Source organism: Dunckerocampus dactyliophorus, chromosome 9 (genome assembly GCF_027744805.1).
Source record: "Dunckerocampus dactyliophorus isolate RoL2022-P2 chromosome 9, RoL_Ddac_1.1, whole genome shotgun sequence".
Taxonomy (NCBI): domain Eukaryota; kingdom Metazoa; phylum Chordata; class Actinopteri; order Syngnathiformes; family Syngnathidae; genus Dunckerocampus; species Dunckerocampus dactyliophorus.
The window spans coordinates 11,102,455-11,124,506 of NC_072827.1; positions in this window are offsets into that span (position 1 = coordinate 11,102,455).

Here is a 22,052-nt window from a genome sequence, read left to right on the forward strand (position 1 = left end):
CGCTCCTGCTTGCAGAGGTGCAGGTGACAGCAATGCCATAACATTTTCTACAAGAGGGTACCTCGATTTTTGTTTTTAATTCATTCCAGAAGGTCAGATGAAAATCCAAACGTACAAAAACCGAGGCAATTTTTCCCATAGGAAATAATGTACATCCAATGAATCCGTTCCAGACACCCAAAAATATTTAAAAAATAAATGCTATAGAGAATAAGTATAGTTTTACATGCATAAATGACAAATGGATGGAACTTATTGTTGATGCAAACTTCTCATACATCCTGGGGAGATGGAATTAGAATGGGTAAGGTGCTTTGTGTATGCACTCGATTTTGTGGAATGATACCGTACAGCGCAAATAGACTTATTTTGTTACGCACAATATGGCATCTGAAAACTGAGGCGAATCATACGAAAACCGGGGTGTACATAAACCGAGGTTTGATAATATTGACTTCTCTTGACACTAATATTCTATCAATCACATTAATACAATAAATGCTAACCAGATTTAATATGGAGGATAAGCGGCATTGAAAAAGAATGGCTTTAATATAGGAAAACTGTGTTGAAATTCAGTCCTAACAATCTGTCAAACAGATCACAAGAATCCCAACTGATCATCTGTGAAGAATTTTAATTGTTACATACAGTATAAACAAGTCAAAGCCATGCCACATGGAATAAACACTCACATAAGGTAAAAATGTTAACAAAAGATACAATGTACACTGTACATATTGCCATACACAAATGTAACCAATGAATTTTGCCCCGTGTATTACACACACAGTGTGTAGTAATATACTAAAAGTATAAAATAATAACTTTTGCAGAGAAATGTGAGTGCTGAAAGTCACAAACAACAAATGCATGGACTATACCCGAGATATCTGTGTCAAAGAGTCCGTTAAGTGAGCACCTTGGATCCTCACTCTAAATACAAAATGTCTGGATGCATAAATGTGATCTGAGGTGTTTTCCTGCAGAAACCCATCATCATTTCCTCTGTCTTCCTGGTATTAGATGGTTAAACTGGGTATTTGCAGTGAGTTTCCGAACTGATCTAGAGGCAGCCATTATGTTTAGGTTCTGGAGTATCTGGACAGCGCCTGTCTTTGTTGTGTTGAGAGAATTCAGTGGATGATCAACAGATGACACTAAAAGTAATTACAGTACATTTCGGGGATTGCTGTGGATGCTATGGAGACATCATAACTGGAAATTCTGTTCCGAAAAGGGAAGTCATGGAAACTGACTCTCTTGGGACATTTGGATATCACCTAACCTGCAAGGTAGACATTTTAACCAATGATCAGTCTGTGTCGACGCAATAATGTCAAACAAGAACCTTCAAAAGAGTGATACAATACCGATATGGTCCAGGTGGTGAAGTGGTCATCTCCCAACGTGAAGGTTGCTGGTTCGATCCTCCGTCCTCATGTCAAAGTATCCTTGGGCTAGATACTGAACCCCTAGTTGCTAACGATGCTGTGTTATCAGTAGGTTAATGTGGTAAAACGCTTTGAGCACCTTGAAGGTTGAAAAGCGCTATGAGAGTGACAGTCCATTTACTTGGACGATCTTTCACCAGTGCACGGAGTGAAATCCTTCGTGCCTCATGAATTTAATTCTTGAGTCCCTTTAAACTTCTTTATTTGCCACTGTCGGCCGCAGCGTCAAATTCTCGAGTTGGTAAGCCATCATTTTGGTTTTTGTTCGCATTTGACCAAAACTGCATTGCAGCCATATACATTTACCATAGCTGGGTGGGCACTGAAGGTTTCTCTGACGTTGCACCAATGACAATCCCGTTAGGTAAGTATAAGTCCACTTTTTTGACGATAAGGAATGTGCTGCCAAAGTCAGTCTTTAAACAGCTGAACCTTGTTCCTCCAAGTTGGAGAGGTAGCTTGCCTCTTCATCACACCTGCATATTTGTCTACTGCGACGTCTACTCGGAACTGGTGCTTGAGCAGTCTTCTTTCATGCAGAACTTTTTTCTGCCGCTCCTTCTCCTCTAAGTCAAGTTGCATATATTTAGCTTTTTCTTCCTCCACCATCACAGTCTGTGCAATCTTTGCCCTGTGCTTGTTTTTGTCCAAAATATCCTCCTGTATTTGTTTCAACAGCTTCTTCTTCGATTCGTCTTTTTTCTCTTCCTCAATTTTGAGGTCTTGCACGTACAAATCATGAAATTGCAGGGCTTCGAACAGCTCTTGCTTTGCCTGCTCTTGCCGTGCTTCCTGCAATTTTTGTTTCTCCTTTATTTGCATGGCGTTGTAATCGCACAGAGCCTTTTTATTAAGGCGTTTTTGGCGAACTTTCTCCTCTGATTGTTTCCAAAATACCTCGAGTTCTTGCTTCTTATCCTGTTCGATGGCTTCGTTTCGTCTGCACTCTATCGCCTGCAAATCTTTTTTGTATTCTATGAGTCGCTCATTGGTCATTGTCTCCTTGCCAAGCACATTGTAGAAGAGGGCGCTGTCGTCCTCGTTTCTGACAAATGTAAAAATTTCCCGCAGTTTTTCCAGCTCCCTCTGTCTTTCCAGCTCATGCTCCTTCGCCAGCTCCTTTGCTTTAGCCAGCTGCTTTGCTTTAGCTGCCTCCTCTGTTCTGGCCATTTCCTTTCCTTTGTCCAGTTCTTTCCTTGCCAACTCTTTGGCTTTTGCCAGCTCTTCCGCTTTGGCCTGTTCCTTCGCTTTTGCCAGCTCCTTGGCTTTGGCCAGCTTGGCATTAGCCAGCTCCTTTGCTTTAGAAAGCTCCTTTGCCTCAGATTGCTGACTTGCTTTTGACATCTCCCTAGCTTTTGACAGCAATTTGATTTTTGCTGCCTCCTTCGCTCTTGACAGCTCCATTTTGTCAGCCAAAGAAACATTTTGCTGCGATTTTACCGTCGAAGACCGCTCCTGTAATCTTCCTTTTGTATCCTTGTGTTTTGCACCTCTTGATGCATACATCTCTGTGTGTGGTCACTGTTTGTGATCAACTTTCAGCATCTGTAAGATGAATGTCACAAGTGTAACATTTTTTAATCAATTTATCTGTGCTGTTTTATGTTAGAGCCACCGTGTGACAGCACTAGCTTTTTTGTTCAGGGCTGTTGATGACATCGCGAAGCAAATCACATCACTTGCCTTTAAATCAGAGCAAGTGAATGACATCATAGTGTGATATCAGTTACATAACCTGCCCTTGCATCCTTGCACAGTTGGTGACATCGCTGTATCGTCTCATCTGTGTAGAATACTGTCGGTGTGTGGCAGGTGAGGTCACGCTGCACCACACGTCAACAATGAATGCAAGAATAGCATGACTGACTTGAAAAGCAGCACTGACTTCTGTGACACTTCAGTGAGGAGGATGTTTTGGGTATGCATGTGTGTGGCACACAAATGATGGGTCTTTCTTCATGATTGGTCTTTTAACACTGACAAGAACTGTTTTCCAAGTACTACTGAGCAGCAATATCACAAGTCATCTTGTGATCAATTAAATAAAACAAAAATCCCTTTCTGCAATTAACGTGCATCAGCACATCTTGACAAATATTTCATAAACAGCTTTTGACTTTTGAAGTGAGTCCATCAGGTGTGGTGTCGTGATAATCTGTTCAGGCGTCTCCCTGTCACACAAGGGACCTTGTTCAGCAAATACTGTAGATGGATTGTTGGCTTATTAAGCCAATTAACACTCATCCCAAACTTAAACAGCTAGCTTCATGTGATGTGAATATGTTTAATTCTTTGTCTACGTTGAATAAGGTTGTGATTTGTGGTCTATCAAACCTATCCGCTTTTCCCAACTTGTTTACATCATTTTGCCTTTAGAGCAGGCAAATAGTTGTTTCCCTGTGCTTGGTGTCTACTGCTCAATAACACTGAAATAATGGTATAATGGCAAGTCATACCGGACTTCAGGGGAGGAAGCAGCTTGAGAAAAATGAAGATAAATATTTGGAAAATCTGTAAAATCTGTAACAGCATGCGCTTCAACAACAGCACATGTGTATTTTTGACAAAATGTTGACTGATGCCATATCAATAGCTAAGATTACAACAATTATACCAATCTACATTTTTTTATATTGTATATAGCGGGATTTGGGGATTGAGGTTAGGGTAACCAAACGTCTTGTTTTCCCAGGACACGTCCTGTGTTTACGTCCTGTAATGGTAGTCCTGGGTTTTTTCATGTTTGTCATTGGGCCATTACATTGAGCGGCATTAGGGACCTCTGCTGCATGTGATGTAAGAAAGTGGCTGCCATGTGGGCAGTTTTTTAAATGAGTGTTGCCAAAAAGCCACAAAAGGCCAAAGAAAAAGCAGTTAAATCTCTGAGTTGAAGTCTCATAAAACCGGGGAGATCATGCACAACGGCGGTTCAAATTCCCACGCTTTTTGGACTTGGGAATTTTGGAGGGCACGTTTTTCCCGTAAATATTGGTTACATTCCAAACCTTAAGATTTTGGTGTCATTTTCGTACCGGTTTTTGAACACTCGTCCTTTGGAATTTGTGTCTTTGGTTATACAGTCCTCCCTCATTTACGGCAGTTAATTGGTTCCAGACCGTGATGAGTGAATTTCCACAAAGTAGGATTCAAAATTAAACTGAATATTTTCGTAGTTAGAGTATAGAAAACCTGTTTATGACTTTCTAAATACTGTTTTTAACATTGTCAGAGCCCTGTAGACATGAAATAACACCACTATAGTCACCATTACATTCCTATTATTCTTTGTTTACACTGCACAGGCTACGGGATCACTGCAGGGACAAAAGAGACAGCCATCGCTAGCATAGCACGCTACTGAGCTAACTAGTTAGCTTACAATTTACTTATTTTAAACTTCGTGTTTCAAAAGGAGTGGGGAAGGACAAAGTAAAAAGCCAAACAACTTACCACTTCCACACGGAATGGGAGGAGAACTGTTTCATTCTATCATGCCATGGCTGACTCCATGCAGTGTGAAAGTAATATAATGTCATGTCCCATCAGAGTAACTATATTTTTGAATATAATAGGCCATAGTCAACCACAAAACAGTGATAATTTATTCATTAATTTTTGTAAAACTGCCATAGAGTGAGGGAGCAATATTCGAACTGTTGCGTAGCGAGGGACGGCTGTAGATAGTATTTAGTAATATAACAATTTGTTTACCCATACAGAGGAGGCATACTTTAAACGTACTGAAATTATAAGGCATCTTTGAGTAAACTTCGCAGTATCATTTGAGTATCTCATTTCCGGGCCAAGTGTCCTGGTTTTTGATAATCAAAATGCTGTCACCCCGGTATGTTCTCAGAAGGGAAGCTCACTGTCCCTGTTTTAAAAAAAGCCAAAGAGGAAAATATACTAGGACGTGAGCATGTCCCTGTTTTACAAAAAGCCAAAGAAGAAAATGTACTATGACGTGTGCAAACGAGGGAGATCAGCCGATGCAGAGCCACTTTGTCTTGTCCTGTCTTTTGTTCAGGTGGCTTTGTAGGTTCTAGATTTATGAATTGTTGACGATACAGTATTTTGCCAGTCCAGGCAAATTAAATCCAATTGATAGCGCTTACGAATGATCACACACATTTGTTACACATGCTTTTGTGTAAACGGTTCATTCTAGTGATCCTTAAGCTAACAGATTGCCTGTTCTGAATTCTAACCCCTACGAAATTGCTGAGCTAGCTAAAAAAACACCTTTACTTCAATTTTTAAGAGTTCTATGAGGGCGCAAGCTGAGAGTCTACTTTATTACCACTGTATAAAAACTGTGAAAGATTTGTCTGCTACGACGTCGACTCGTAACTGGTGTTTATGCTGTTGCATCGCCGGATGAGTCTGCAGCACCTCTCTGTCCGATTCAAGTTGTACGTTTGCTTGTACGGCCTCTTTCGGAACATCCTTTGCCAGCGTTGTTCTTTGTTGTCGTTTGTCTAAAATGTTGTCCGTGATTTGTTTTAACAGTCTTCTCTTCAACATCTCTCTGGTGTCTTGCTCACGTTTAAGCTCATCCATGTAGAACTGAAGATAGCGCTTGAGTCTGTCATGCTCCTGCTTATCCTCCCATCGCTGTACTTGTAATTCTTTTTTTTCCTTCAGCGGCTTGGCATTGTAATCATTAAAAGCTTGGGAATGAAGTCGCCGCTGCCGAGCTGCGCCACGCAGCTCTTTCCCTAACTCAGGTTCTTCTAGACGGCTGCCCTCTTCTAACTCTGGATTAGTTGGTTTGTCCTCTATCACGTTCTGATTTTTGTTACATTCTACTGGCTTCTGATTAGCAGCTGGCTCCCTAGCAGGCACAATGTAGAAGACAGAATTGGGATGTCCTTTCGCAAATGAAACAGGCTTGTGCACTTTCTCTGCTTCCTTGTCTTTTGCTGGCTCCTCATTTACTAATGACACGTGCCCTTGTGTTTTTTCCAGACAAGAGCAGTCCACTGGTTTTGCCATTTTAGCAGACTCTTTGGTTTGACTGGGTCTGGGGGTATTGCATTTTTACAAATTCTTGCTGCGTCTGATAGGTGTCAAGTGTTTGAGTGGCAAAAGACAGCCGCAGGTGTCATATTTTCCTAGTCCTGGTCTTCTGGTGTCACAGTCACTTTGTGATATCACTTTTTTGTGTGTCAATGTGGTTGATGATATCGTGTCATCTCTGCAAGATACCTCGTTTTCTTTTGACAAGAGCAAGTTGTGACTTTAGGTTATGCTATGTGAGTGGGGGTGTCATGAAAGCTTTCCTATGGGAAGCTAAAAGTACCTAAAAGTATAATAATAATATCTAACAGACACAAAACAACCTGGTCTGTGGAAAAGTAGCCAACAAGCTGGCGGATGTAAATGTAGGCTACATGCCCAAAGATTATGAGAAGTTGAAAAGTTGTAGTGGTCCGACTGCTGTACTACTGTACTACAAAGATGTATGACCAGCTTAGCATACTGCAGCAACAATACATATGAGCTTGTTGCTCGAGGACATATGGTGAAATAGAGGAAGCCATAAACAAGTGGAACGCAGGTATATCACATCAAATATTCAAGATTTAGTTACATACTGTAACCCAAAGTCAAGGGAACTGAATGCTAATGCTAACCGGTTAACAGGCTAACGCTAAATCAACTAGATGTGTTTGTGTTGTTGCCCTGACCTCAACACTGATATTTATTTACAGTGGTGTGAAAAAGTACTGATTTCTTATTTTTTGCATGTTTTTCCACACTTAAATGTTTCAGATCATCAAAGAAATTTAAATATTAGTCAATGACAGCACAACTGAACACAAAATGCAGTTTTTAAATGAAATCTTTTATTATTAAGGGAGAATCAAATCCAAACCTACATGACCCTGTGTGAAAAAGTGGTTGCCCAAGCGAACCACAGCCATTATCCACAAACATAGAAACAGTGGTGAACCTTCCCTGGAGTGGCCGGCCAACCAGAGTTACCCCAAGAGCGCAGCAATGACTCATCCAGGAGGTCACAAAAGACCCACAACAACATCCAAAGAACTGCAGGCTTCACTTGCTGCAGTTGAGGTCAATGTTCATGACTCCATCATAAGACAGACACTGGGCAAAAACAGCATGGCAGAGTTCCAATACGAAAACCACTGCTAAAAAAAAAAGAGGATTCAGGCTCATCTCAATTTTGCCAGACGACATCTTGATGATCCCCAAGACCTTTAGGAAAATACTCTGTGGTCTGACAAGACAAAAGTTGAACTTTTTGGAAGGTATGTGCCCCACTACCTCTGGCATAAAAGTAACACCGCATTTCAGAAAAAGAACAGCAAAATGTGGTTGTGGTAGTGTGATGGTCTGCGGCTGTTTTGCTGCTTCAGGACCTGGAAGACTTGCTCTGATAAATGGAACCATGAATTCTGCTGTCTATCAAAAAATCCATCTTTTTGTGACCTAAAAGCTGAAACAAATTTGGCTTCTGCGGCAGGACAATGATTTAAAACACAGCAACAAGTCCACCTCTGAATGGCTAAAGAAAAACAAAATGAAGACTTTGGAGTGACCTAGTCAAAGTCCTGACCTGAATCCTATTGAGATGCTGTGGCATGGCTTTAAAATGGCGGTTCAACCTCAAAAATCCTCCAATGTGGCTGAATTACAACAATTCTGCAATGATGAGTGAGCCAAAATTCCTCCACAGCGCTGTAAGAGACTCATTGCAAGTTATCACAAACGCTTGATTGCAGTTGTTGCTGCTAAGGGTGGCCCAACCAGTAAATCGGTTTAGGCGGCAACCACTTTTTCACACAGGGCAATGTAGGTTTGGATTTTTTTTTCCCTCCCGTAATACTAAAAAGTTTAATTTAAAAACTGCTTTTTGTGTTCAGTTGTGTTGTCATTGACCAATATTTAAATTTGTTTGATGTTATGAAACATTTAAGTGTGACTAACATGCAAAAAGTTAGAAGGGGGCAAACACTTTTTCACAGCACTGTATTGTTATTTACAGCTGAAATGGACCAGAAGATTCACTTTACCCTCATGAGCTCATCCTTCACTGAGAGCACACCTTTCTGACTGTGCTGGATACTGTGGACACGCGAGTAAGCACTTGGTAAGAAAGCCCTAACCCTTCGCTGACTTGTTTTTTGTGCAAAACTTTGAGCACTTTGTTTATAAATCATCTTGTTTTGTATCTCATTAGTGTGTCTAGTTAATAATATAAGGCATATGGCCTACCTTGATTTGTGTTCCCCTGATTAAGAGCAGCTCCATGCTTGGCAGTGAAGTGCCTAATCATGGAGGAAATATTCTCATAACACTTCAGTTCAGTTGAACGCGCCAAGCAGTGGACCTGCAGAAAAAGCCTTGTTTAATAAAAAAGCAATTTGAGTCTATAAAGTGAGCCGCACAGTTGCCTAGTGGTTAGCATGGTTTGGGTATTTCTGTGTGGAGTTTGCATGTTCTCCCCGTGCTCCCACATCCCTTTTTTCTGTAAAGTCATAAACCGGTGTGGCGGCAGGTGTTGTCCATGCTGCAGCATGTGATGGAGCTTCTACATCTGTGCAACAGCCAGCGCTAATGAGAAAGTGCAATGAAAAAAATTGGAATATGCCACTATATTTCAGACATCCCAGCTGCTCAATATGGATTCACTGCAGTCCAAAATATTTTCAACTGTCATGGCTGCTACATACTGGCGTTTCTAGCTTCAGTGGCGCCCTGTGCAAGAAAGGATTTTGCGATGTTTGATGAAGCCAATTCTATTTCAAACGTGTCCCTGAATCACACAGACACACGTCCACACGTCCTCACTTATGTAAATTGTTGGAGAGGTCGACCACACTCCTGATCAAAATTTTACGACCATTTGAATTAAGATTGGATTAACATTTTGCACTGTTGGGTCTTAAGTAGGTTCTAAGTAGAGCTTCAAAATGCAAAAAGAAGAAATGGGAGTGAGACAAAAAATAAACTGAGCGAGCAATTTATTGTAAACAACCATTAAACTGAAACAGGCTGCTGTTCATCAGCTGATCAAAAGTTTAAGACCATAGCCAAAAATAAATCTCCAACCCATCTTAAAATATAAATAACATGTCCAAAGAAAGGACTCAGTAATGAGTAGCTGCACCGTTCTTGTTAATCACCTCAAAAATGGGTTTGGGCATGCTTGATGCCAGTGTTTCCAGGAGGCTAGTGGGAATGTTGCTCCAGGTGGTGAAGATGGCTTTACTAAGGGCATCCATTGTCTGGAGCTGATGTCCATTTTTGTACACTTTCATTACCATCCATCCCCAAATGTTCTCAATTAGATTTAGATCAGGGGAACATGCAGGATGGTCCAAAAGAGTGAACTTATTCTTCTGTAAGAAGTCCTTTTTCAGGCCGGAATTGTGAACTGCAGCATTGTACTGTTGAAAAATACCCTTATTACCACACAGGCGAGGGCCTTCAGTCATGAGGGATACCCCCTGCAGCATCTCCACATAGCCAGCTGCTGTTTCATGCCCCTGCACAACTTGAAGCTCCACTGTTCCATTGAAGGAAAAAGCACCCCAGATCATGATGGCGTGTGGAAAACATCTCAGGTGGGCTGTCCTTGTCAAGGTTACATTAATTGTCATCAGAGAATAAAACGTTTTTCCACTTTTCAGTGGAGTGCATGTTTGGTGCGCTCGTGCAAATCGTAGAAAAGGCTGTGGTTTTAAACCTTTGATCAGCTGATGAACAGCCTATTTCAGTTTTATAGTGGTTTGCAATAAATTGCTTACTCAAAATTTTATTTGTCTCCCAAGTCTTCTTTTTGCATTTTGAAGCTCTACTTATCAAATCTCTTTAAAGGGATAGTTCAGATTTTTTGACATGAAGTTGTATGACATCCCCACCAGCATTAGTTTACTCGCGTTCATGTGAATGTGACGAAGACACTCGCATCTTCTTCCACTGTGGAACACATACGTAAACAAGATGGCCGCGGCGCTCCGTCGCGGAAGTAGATGCGAGTGTCTTTGTCACATACACATGAACGCACAGGAGACAGTGCGCAGGGATACGGCGGGAGACAGATGTGACACCAAGCGTTTTGTGAAGTCTGATATTTTTGAGAAGGCATTTTTGTGATGCAAATGTTTTAATCTTTTGAACGCATATTGTTTTGAGAAGCCAAACTCTTTACTTAACTGTCCACAGCAACTAAGTGGAACTATGTTCTTCATCACGGATATCTGACCAGAACTGCACTTAGGAGACCAAGTCGGGGGTAAGTCGCTGTAATTTGACTACAATGCTGATGGGGATGTCATACAACTTCATGTCAAAATATCTTAACTATCCTTTTAAGATCAAACAGTCACATTGTAAAGTCTTCAGCTGGTCTTAAAATTTTCATCAGGATTGTGTCACAAATCTCCATCAATGTGAACAAGGAAGTGAGGACATGTCCGTCCGTGTGATGCAAGGACACGTTTGAAATAGAATTAGCGTGATCGCAACATCGCAAAATCCTTTCTCACAGGGCGCCATTGAAGCTAGAACCGCCACTGTATAGCAGCAATGACAGTTTAAAGTATTTGTGTAATCTCGCATTGGTTTGGCTTTTATCCACTTCATGCGAGCAGTATGTGGGTGCTCCCCCCTCCATCCTTGCACTGCCCCCAGATAGAGAATGCCGTCCTGGGGTAATTGCCCATGTGGCTTAATATCTAAAACCGCCTCTGCCACGATAACCGATGGAGGTAAGAAGGTCATCTCAGAAGGAAATTTCAAGTCTTTATCCAGAACACAGACATAGGGAGGAGGAAGAAATCCAGTCACTTGAAATGGTGTCTAAGAGGGAGGGTTAAAGATGACATCTTTTGGCATGTTATGTATGCAGGGAGGCAAGAAAATCTCAGAAAGATGTACAGTAACTCAGAAGAAAGACTGAACCGAAAGTGATGAACTGAACTGGTGAAATTCACAGGCAAGTTGGTGCAAAGATGGTGGAGTACACTGAAAAGACCAAATCAAACCAATAATAAAAGTGTACACTAGACAAGGAGCAAAATAGACACACAAGTAAACTGGGGCAGCACAGTGAATTAGTGCTTAGCACACAGCAGGAAGGTTATAGATTTCAATGTCGCTTCAGGCCTTTCTGCGGTGAGTTTGCATGTTGTCTTTGTGTGTACAGTACGGCTGTTCTCTTCAAGAGGTACAGAATGGATGAGTAGGCGAGTAAACTATCAAGAATCCACAAAAAGAAATTGAAAACTTGCATAATAAACCAACAAAACCCCAAATCCCAGAAGGACGCTAATTAGTCTGCATGGTAGAAACTAATCCAAACTGTCAGCCATATCCTCTCAGTTGTTTTGGACCAGTGCATGAACCCAAACCAAAGCCTTTAAATGCTAGACTATGAATAGTAGATATGATGGTGTAACGGATGCCAGTCAGTGTGGCTGTACAGAAGTACATTGGTAAAGTCACACCCCAATGCCTTAAGAGTCACGCTGGACATCGAATCAGCTAGCGCTCTTAATTCTCATTCTGTGGACCCTGGTTCAAGCCCCAGCGGAACACAATTGTTGGTGTTGTTAAATCGCGTATTAAGCATTTACTGGGTTCTGCAGCAGGACAATGATCCAAAACACAGCAGCAAGTCCACCTCTGAATGGCTGAAGAAAAACAAAATGAAGACTTTGGAGTGGCCTAGTCAAAGTCCTGACCTGAATCCTATTGAGATGCTGTGGCATGACCTTAAACTCTAAGAGATTCATTACAAGTTATCACAAACGCTTGATTACAGTTGTTGCTGCTTAGGGTGGCCCAGCCAGTTTTTAGGTTTAGGGGGCAATCACTATTTCACACAGGGCCATGTAGGTTTGGATTTTTTTTCTCCCTAAAGAATTTAAAGGTTTCATTTAAACACTGCAATTTGTGTTCAAGTGTGTTGTCGTTGACTAATATTTCAATTGGTTTGATGATCTGAAACATTTAAGTGTGACAAAAAATCAGGAAGGGGCAAACACTTTTTCACACCACTGTATCCATCCTGAAAATTGCTGTACATCTCTTGCAAAATCGGGATATATCCACAACACAATACTGCAGTACAAAGCACATTCTTAATAGGTGCTACAATCTTTACATCCTGCGACTCAGAGCCCTAAAATGCAGTTAGATGAGAAGTTAGCAAACAAGCCATTTTCTTTCTGTCAAATTGTTTCTCCGATCAGTTGAGCTCATTTACACTTTGAAAGATGAATCTTGCCCCAGGTGTTTTTCAGAGTCCAACAAATGTTTAAACCCTAGACATATTTTGCCCTCTCTTCCCCATCCTAATCTCTAATTCTATCTTTCAAGACCAACTATTCTCCACGGACGCGGAGACCATTTGCACACTGCAGGCAGTGTGACTTCCTAAGACTCTCCAGATGGATGCCAGTCTGGGTCTCGATTGAAATCATCCCAATGGCTCAGCCCTTCTGCCCACATAGCAGGACTCTGCATATAAATTGGTCTTTGGTGTTGAAGGCAGAACTTTTTTTTTAAATGACATCGAACATGAACATTATGTTGAAAAACGTCTATGATCATAATATTGCCAAAGGGAAGTAGATAGATATTTATGGAGTTTTACTGTCAACATTTATCAAATGGAAAGCCTGTTACCTTTTAAATGTTGCCCCATTTGTAAAGAACAGGCAAGACCACTGGGTTTGTGCTTTCCATGCATATAAAATATGCCAAATGGTTAATATTAACTCTTGTTTTAAGGTCTGGGTACCCAGGTATTCCCACTATCTAGGAAGAACTCATTTTCTGACGCTCGGCCCCACCTCGGCGTTTCTCAGAAATGACCTCAGCAAATTGGGTGTAGAAAGAATGGAGCGACCTAATGTCCCTAATAAACATCTGAGGGATCAGCTTGGACGTACTGATTGTGTAGCCAAAGCATGTTGGCTGACTAGCGACAAGTTCTGATTGAGGAGTGGCGTGAGCTTGACTATTTGTTAAAAGAATATTATCACTATCTGTGTTTTGTTGTTGTTTTCATAAGACAAATCATCCAATCCACTAAAGATGTGACAATAGCAACAGCAGAATAGTTTTTACATAGTCCAGGGGTGTCCAATCTGCAGCAAGGGGCCATTTATAGCTTGCAGTTTGATTTTGTATTGGTTCATGACACATTCTAAAAATACAATCAAAGGCGAAAACTGAGAAAAACAGCAAAAACAGCAAAAAGAGCAAAAAGGCGAAATGTAACGAGAAGAACAAATAATACACTGTTACCTATGGCTAGGGATGCGTCCCGGTATCACTGGTGCCAACATAGATGGTAGTAACCCGACCTAAAAATTAAGTAGCTTCATTTTGATGCTAAATTAAACAAGTGCTTGAAGGTGGTACCTGTGCAAGTAGCATCTTGTCCCCACAGATATAATTATGACAATTTGTTGTGGATTTTAATTTATTTCTTAGTTATCTCTCTATGTCTCCCTCAGGCAGATTTGCGGACGCAGAGTAAGGTTGGGCATCGTTCGAATTTTAATGAATCTGGTTCTGATTCCGATTCCTCATTTCGATTCTTCGCAATTCTCAATTGTGATGCTTTTAAGAGGCAGGGTCATATAAATTCGCATGGTTTAAGTGAGAGCACAAACCTCTAGAGTTCTTTTTGTAAGAAATGTCCGAACTTCTCCATGAATGTTTTAATGATATGAACTTTTTAATAAACTTTAAGAATTTCTCACAGAGCTATGTTCAACCAGTACATAAATATCAAACCATTCAACTTGAATATAAATGTTATGAAATGCATTTACTTTTGAAACTTTTTTGAAATCTGTTAGTGAGTGTGTGATGCTGCAGGCACTTAAAAATGGACTGACCTGGTGCAGAATATCAAACAACTGGTAAAAGGTTGGTCTACAAAAAGTACACGGGCTAATGTTAGCTGGATATTTGAGTTGAGCTACCATGTTAGCACTAGTACACACTGTTTGCTTTCTCAACGTTGGTGTAAGCTACTTTTTATCACCCTCATCTAGTTACATGTAAAATAGATGTGGTACACTGTGCTCTTATTTTGAAGGCAGAAGTGTGTTGTTTGGGTTGAGAAGGTGTCTTGATAATAAATAATAAATAACACATTCTACATAATGATATACACACTGTGTGTACATGAATTAACATGTATCCCGCAGCCGTGGCTCCCGTCCTTTATTTACACTGAACACCAATCAGCTGGCATCTTGAAACACTCGGTTACACTAACATGAGGCAGACGTCATTTATTGTTTGACTTCCCTGATTCTGACTGCTTAGAGTGGAGTTGTCCAAACTTTTTCCACCGGGGGCCGCATATGGAGAGGTCAAAGGATGCAGGGGCCATTTTGATATGTTTTATTTAGCAAAAAGGCAAAAAACCCCAGATGTTTTATATGTATTTAAAGATAAAACTTTGTGTTATAGTTGACACAGCATATTATTATAAACACTTATTATTACACCTTTTTGTTCCATTGTTGCTGGTGTTTAATTTAATTGCTATAATGTGCCGTGGGTCAATAAAAAACGAGCTACGAGCCGCAAATGGCCCCCGGGCCGTAGTTTGGACACCTGCGGCTGAAAGGAGGTCGGACGTAAAGATGGGGCATTCCATTATTTCTACTCCAAGAATCCAGAGGTGTTTGCATGATGTCATTGTGTTGTCATGACGTTAATCCAGACGTTTGAGATGCTTCTTTGTGGTTGGTGCTCGCCGGCTTTTTCATCATTGTTGTTTGCGGTTATTTCTTCCGATTCGGCGGACTGGGTATCAAACATAAGTGAAGCTGTATTTAGGGGCGAACATGATGGCCAGAAGTCCACGGCAGGCATCTGTTAGTCGGTGGTAACTGCTTGACAGGAACAGGATCTTATGCTCAGTAAGGGCAGCACAGAACAGGTACAGCTCAATTTTTTAATCGAAATTAAAACATTTGAACAATCTGCGGAGAATCTGAATGTTAAACCCGGTTCCCATCGATGCTTGAGACTCGATGCCCAACCCTAACGGAGAGTCCAATTGCATTGATCCTCCATACATCCCCCTAGTTCCAGAACTCTCCACTCCTGTGTTCCTCCTCAGCACGTCCACGTTGGTTGATGCGGGACATCAGCCAGGTGGATGCCTGTGAGTTGGCTCTGATAGCACCAGCTTGCTCATCGATGGCAGTGACCTGCCAGAGTCATCCTCTTGGATACCACTTTGTCACTCAGCCCTGGTAGTTCTCCGCACAGATGCTTATTGGTAATGTGCTCGTTCTGGTCGATGTAACCCTGAGGTCTGCTCTGTTGAACCGATTCAGGAACCCAGGGACTTAAAATCATTGACCACCGTGCAAAGTTTTCACTCCTGCCGTCCAGAGTGGTAGAATATTCAGGGGGACGCCGAACGTGATGATTTTGGTCTTCCTTGTGCTAGTTATCAATTTATTTATATTACTGAAGAATTTTAAATAGTATTCTGTTCAACTTACATGTCACTGTATTCTATAAAAAGAAAAAGGCATTGTTTTTAGACAAAATTTGTATGTTTTAAATGTATTAAGTGCTGGTTTGGGGACCGTCTCAAAAGTACTGATTTGGCACGGGTATAAACAATACCCGGCTCAAACTATGACACATAGCTGATATGCCAGTTGTCCATCCATCCATCTTCTATACCGCTTCATCCTCATTAGGGTCACGGGGGCATGCTGGAACCTATCCCAGTTGACTTTGGGCGACAGGCGGGGTACATCCTGGACTGGTCGCCAGGGCACATATAGACAACCATAGACAACCATTCACACCTATGGACAATTTAGAGTTGCCAATTAACCTCACCTGCATGTTTTTGGGAATGTGGGAGGAAACTGGAGTACCCGGAGAAAACCCACGCACACACGGGGAGAACATGCAAACTCCACACAGAAATGGGGGGATTCTCCCAGGGGAGAATCAAACCCAGGTCTTCCCGATCTCCAGGCTGTTCCTGTATTGGCCAACGTGCTAACCACTAGACCACCGTGCGGTCTATGCCTATGCCAGTTGTTTTTTCTTTAAATATATATACAAATATAAATATATACACTTATGGAAAAAATGATCAGACCACCCTTGTTTCTTCATTTTAATGCCTGACACAACTAAAGGTACCTTTGTTTGGACAGCTCATAAGACTTTAATTGTTTAGCAGTAGAATGGTATAGCTATTCATGTAAGAACTTAAGTGATTTTGGTTATTATCAAGAAAACCGTGGAAGTTGCTAGATATCAACTCTTAAATTCAACTCTTATGAGCTATATTTGTTATCATCATTTGTTATATTTGTCCAAACAAATGTACCTTTAGTTGTACCAGGCATTAAAATGGATCAGTAAACTGAAGAAACAATAGTGGTTTAATCATTTTTTCCATGACTGTATAATGTCATAGCACAGCTACATGCAATTTCTGGAATTTCCCTTATGGGACTAACAAAGGCATATCCTATTTTATGGGTTGGTTTTATTCTGAATATGTTGCTTATTCAGTATGTGGGTAAGTTTGGACACCCCTGGCATAGGCAGTGAAAATTTGGCACAATTTAACACATCTTCAGGTACACTGTTCCTTACAAATGAGGCAATATTTAAAACTGAAGAATTCAGGCTTTCCATTTGTTTAAAATGTACTGGCAAGAACCAGTGTTAAAACATATTACTAAACCATTTTTAGATGTATTCTTTGCACATCCTACGCATAAATTAGGCCAAATAAATACCGTGGTAGGGTATTAGGTATCAGCCCCCTTTTAATTGGACCTGTCAAGTATGAATGATGGATGACAAATTACAATGTCAAAAGCCGTATTTAGCTTTCCGACAATGACAGGTCAGAAAATGATACATGTACCTGAGGCATGAGAGAACAGCCGCAGTCTGCTATCAATCCTTCACTTTGCTGCTGCCAGTTTTCTGACTTTTTTGTCTGTCACTGACAAAAAATACATTTATGCTTTGAACAAGCTTGATCTAATTTTAGGTTATTAACTAGGGCTGTCCGATAATATCGGCCCGACCATAAATGAGATACCGGTTCATCAATAGATTTGTCCTGGAAAAAGAGAACATCTGGTCACTTTGTTCTTGTAAAAAGTAAGATGACTTGAGGATCAGAAAACATTCACCCTTTCATTTATCCAGTTGCATTATCATGTCTTTAAACTAATTCAAAAAGATTTGTAATATTTAGATTTTTGTTATATTAGCCCAAATGATAATTCAGTTCATTTATGGCTGTGGAAGATTTTTATTCTCAGTTGAGATGAGACATTTGAATATCTTTGTTGCGGGAAAAGGCTGTCCGCTTCATATGAAAGTACAGCAAACCAAATGAAATTCAGCCCAGCATTGTGGAATCTTGATGAGATCTCAGTGGAAAAATAGGTGAGGTTGAAGGCAGCCACAGAAGTGGGAAGAGGAGATACAGTATTCTTTGCTTTGACAAAACCCCAACTTGTGTAACAGCTAAAATAAGTTCTGCATTATTCATTAAGGGGTAAGAATGCAACACAATATTGAAAAAAATACAGCATGAAAAATATTTTTGTAGCCTCTTTTCCAGCAAATGCTTTTCTCTATCTTACAAAAAAATGAGAACTTAGTAGGACTCCTCAAATCGGTGACATAACATCCGTAGGAGAGAGTAATACTATCAGCATGCTTATTAATTTTACTTTTTAAACTTTGAAAAAATGCTCATCCCTGGGTGAGGGAAATGCAGGATAGGAAGACAATACTCCTCAGTACCTTCATGATGGTTGCAACAGTCGAGCAGTTCGGACTAAAAGAGTGGCCGATATTTAATGGCTTGATGGCTTTTAAACTTGGAAAAAAATGCTCAGGAAAATGCAGGATAAAGACAATACTCCTCAGTACCTTCATGGTGGTTGCAACAGTCGAGCAGTTCGGACTAAAAGAATGGCCAATATTTAATGGCTTGATGGCTTTTAAACTTGGAAAAAAATGCTCAGGAAAATGCAGGATAAAGACAATTCTCCTCAGTACCTTAATGATGGTTGCAACAGTCGAGCAGTTTGGACTAAAAGAGTGGCCAATATTTAATGGCTTGATGGCTTTCCTTTTCTTTGACGCACTGCCGCTTTGGAGACACAATGAAGTCTAAAAAGTTAAGTTGTAACAAATTCTTGAGCGAGTCTTGTATTTACGGATCCAAATTAAGTTATTAATGAATTTATGGTAGCGCGTTCGTAATCATGAAATGTGGTAAACTGAGGGCCACCTGTACAGAGAAGTACAGTGCACGCTCAGAAATGGAACATCACTAAGGTCATATATAGAGTAATCTCATTGAATTTTGCAGCTTCACTCTAAGAGTAAACACGTCTATTTTCGCTTTACATTGACAAACAAAGGCGCCATTATGCTGCTCCGCCTGCACATTGAAAGCTTCCCTGTTTTCGTGCTGCATAACTACTGTCATGGAGGCAATTAAACAAGGACACGCACATAATTATTTCAGCAATGATAGCGTCACAGCCGATGGAGTTCTGTCTTGACCGATAAAATGACTACAGGGGGCCGCATGGCTCAGGTGGTAGAGTGGTCTTTTCCCAGTCTGGGGGGTTCAATCTTCCGCCCTCCCGTGATCGTGTCGAAGTGTCCTTGGGCAAGATACTGAAGCCCCAGTTGCTCGTGATGCTGCGTCATCAGTAGGTAAATGTGCTAGCAGTGCTTTGGCGGTGGAAAGTGAAAGACCATTACCCATTTACACTTGGTAATGATAATCTGCTACTGTACATTTTAATAAAGAACGTTTCATACATTTTCAGTTTTATATTCAATAAATGTTGCTGACAAATGTGACAGACTACTGAAAAGGAACGCTACTTCGCTAGCAGCCCACATGTATTGCTGCATTTGTTATTGTGCGTCTACGGAAATTACACTTCTGATTGGCTAAAACTGCCTTAACAGTCCATGACTGCAGCGCTGCCATTATTTTGGAATGTACACGGCAGCCTTTGAAGGCGTATTCATGTGGACAGAAATAGTTTCAAAACGCCACAGTGTGGGTGGAGATTTTTTTGACACCAAAGAGTGGCAAATGCGTGTTTTTGAAAATATCCGCGTTCGTGTGGACATGGCCTTAAGCAAAGTTGCATATTTTTTTCCTAAATTAATCATTTTTAAGCTTAAAAATAACTAAGGGAAGTAAAATACACTACAAAGAATTCAAATAAGACATTCAAAGACATTGTGATGGTATGTAGTACTCTACACTAGTCACTAAACTGGTCACAGTAATGTAACTGCACTGTAAAATCCATTAGTTAACTTTACTTAAAAAGAAAACATGCAGACCGATTGCCTTGAAAAAAACAAGTAAATGGAACATAATAGTTATAGTTGACCACAATAGATTTTTACGTTTTACTTGGTACACTCAAGTGAGATGAACTTTTTTTTTAAATAGGTTTTTCTACTTATTTTACATTGTTTTTGTTGTGTTGATTTATTACAAACTATTGCGTGATGGTGAACTTTGCAAGTAAATAACATTTACAAAGAAGAATAATTTTGAGTACAACTGTACAGGATGCCTAAAGCAAGGCATAAGGAGAATACATTGAAACTGCACAACAAACAAGCACACATTTCATTCACACTGCCCCACAGGGCTCATTCACCACATCACTGACTTGCAAAGGGATGCTGTTTGACTTAGTGCTTCAGAATAAGCCAAGGCAAAATGTGTTTGTTTAAAGAGCACCATTCCCGAGAAGGCAAGATAATACTAGTATGCTTCAAAGAGCAAGAAATATACTTAATTTACTAAGGCATTACAAACACAATGAAAACAAAAGGCAAAACACGACAGTGAATAGAAAAAAAAGGGCTTACGTGACTATCGTAACTTTTGCCGCATAAGTAGCCCATGAGATTTAAGAACTGGTGTAATGTGCTCTGACTTCTTGTGTTTTTTTTTCTTCCTGTCAGCGGCACAAACAACAATCTGACAGCTGACAAGAGTAAAATGGCAGGAGAATATTGTATTCATTAGCTCGTCACATATGTAACCGACTTGCTGTACTGTACTGACAAGTGAAAGCAAAACAAAGGTAGTGGATCAAAAACTAGCAGTGAGCCAATGGAAGCATGCATGTTAGCAAGCAGACTCCTTCAGACTACATGAAAATCTACTCAGCAGTTAAGAGTATTGCCATGTTAGATATTATTATTGTTAATACACTTTTAGATTCAGTCTGATAGCTTTCCATAGAGGCCTTCACAATACACACATTCACCCCCCGTGACACACAATGACTGATGGAAAAATACTAGAAGAAGCAGACACACAACAGATGCATTTTTCTCACTCAAGCTTAACTTTCACTTTTTAGAGGAGCGTGGCAACTGCTATACTGTATTGACTCTGTGTACTACTTCTCTACTCTACTACTTCTCTGATATCAACGCAGTCCAAAGAATTAGGTAAAAAAGCTAAAATAAAATGGGTTGTACAGACATAAATGGATATAAACGATATTATAGTTGTCCTTCGTTTCTAGCGGTTAATTGATTCCACACCCGACCACAATAAATAAATGTATGTGACATAGGAAGGTTAAGGAATTGAATATTTTTGTAGAGCATAGAAAACTTGTTCATGACTTTCGAAATAGTTTTTTTTTTTTAACATCATTGAAGCCCTGTAAACATGAAATAACACTCCTAACCTTTACCCACCTATTATTCAGTGTTTACAACACATTGCACAACTCTTATGGTGCAGGGACTCGAGACGGCTGCTAGCATGAAACAGTGATCATTTATTAATCACTTTCTGAAAAACCTTGATATAGCAGGGGAGCGATAATCGAACCGCGATATTGCGAGGGACAAATGTACTGTACATTACAGGTCTATTTTTAATTCAAAAAATAAATCTGCACTGAACTTGACAGGAAAAAAATGAGGAAGTCCTTTTTAAAATAACAATTAAGCAAAAATAACAATTAACGAACTGGCAGGCATGAGAAAAAATGCTGTGCCAAAGCCCCAAACTATCCAACCCATATTTGAAGACACAGAATCATTAAGCAAACAGCACGCACAGACAGACGCAGTTCCAAAACATAACAAAGGCAATCAATGGCAAAGACACAAACACAATCTGGCAAAATGACGAACTCAGAGTGCATCTGAGTAATCACATAAAACGCTTACAGACGGATAGCAAAGTGAACAAGTTGACATCTGACTGGCTGAATGACTGTCAGAGGTGCTTTTGAGGGTGGGACAGGTGGAGAAGTGACAAACAAAGTGAGGTCAGGTGCTGTTTTAGTCTGTTGGACTGCTCATCACAGGACATAAGTGGGCGCAGAAGACAGCCAGCTGGGTCAATGACTGAGCACAATCCAGAACCAACAAAACAGGGTCCATGTGTTTTGAAGATCCACTCATCACTCGGATCAAAAAAGGCCCAACATCTCAACAACTAATGTGAGTTACCTCACCAAAGCAGAAGTGTGGGTTAAATTTGAATTTTCAAGTATTTTTCAATCAAAAGTC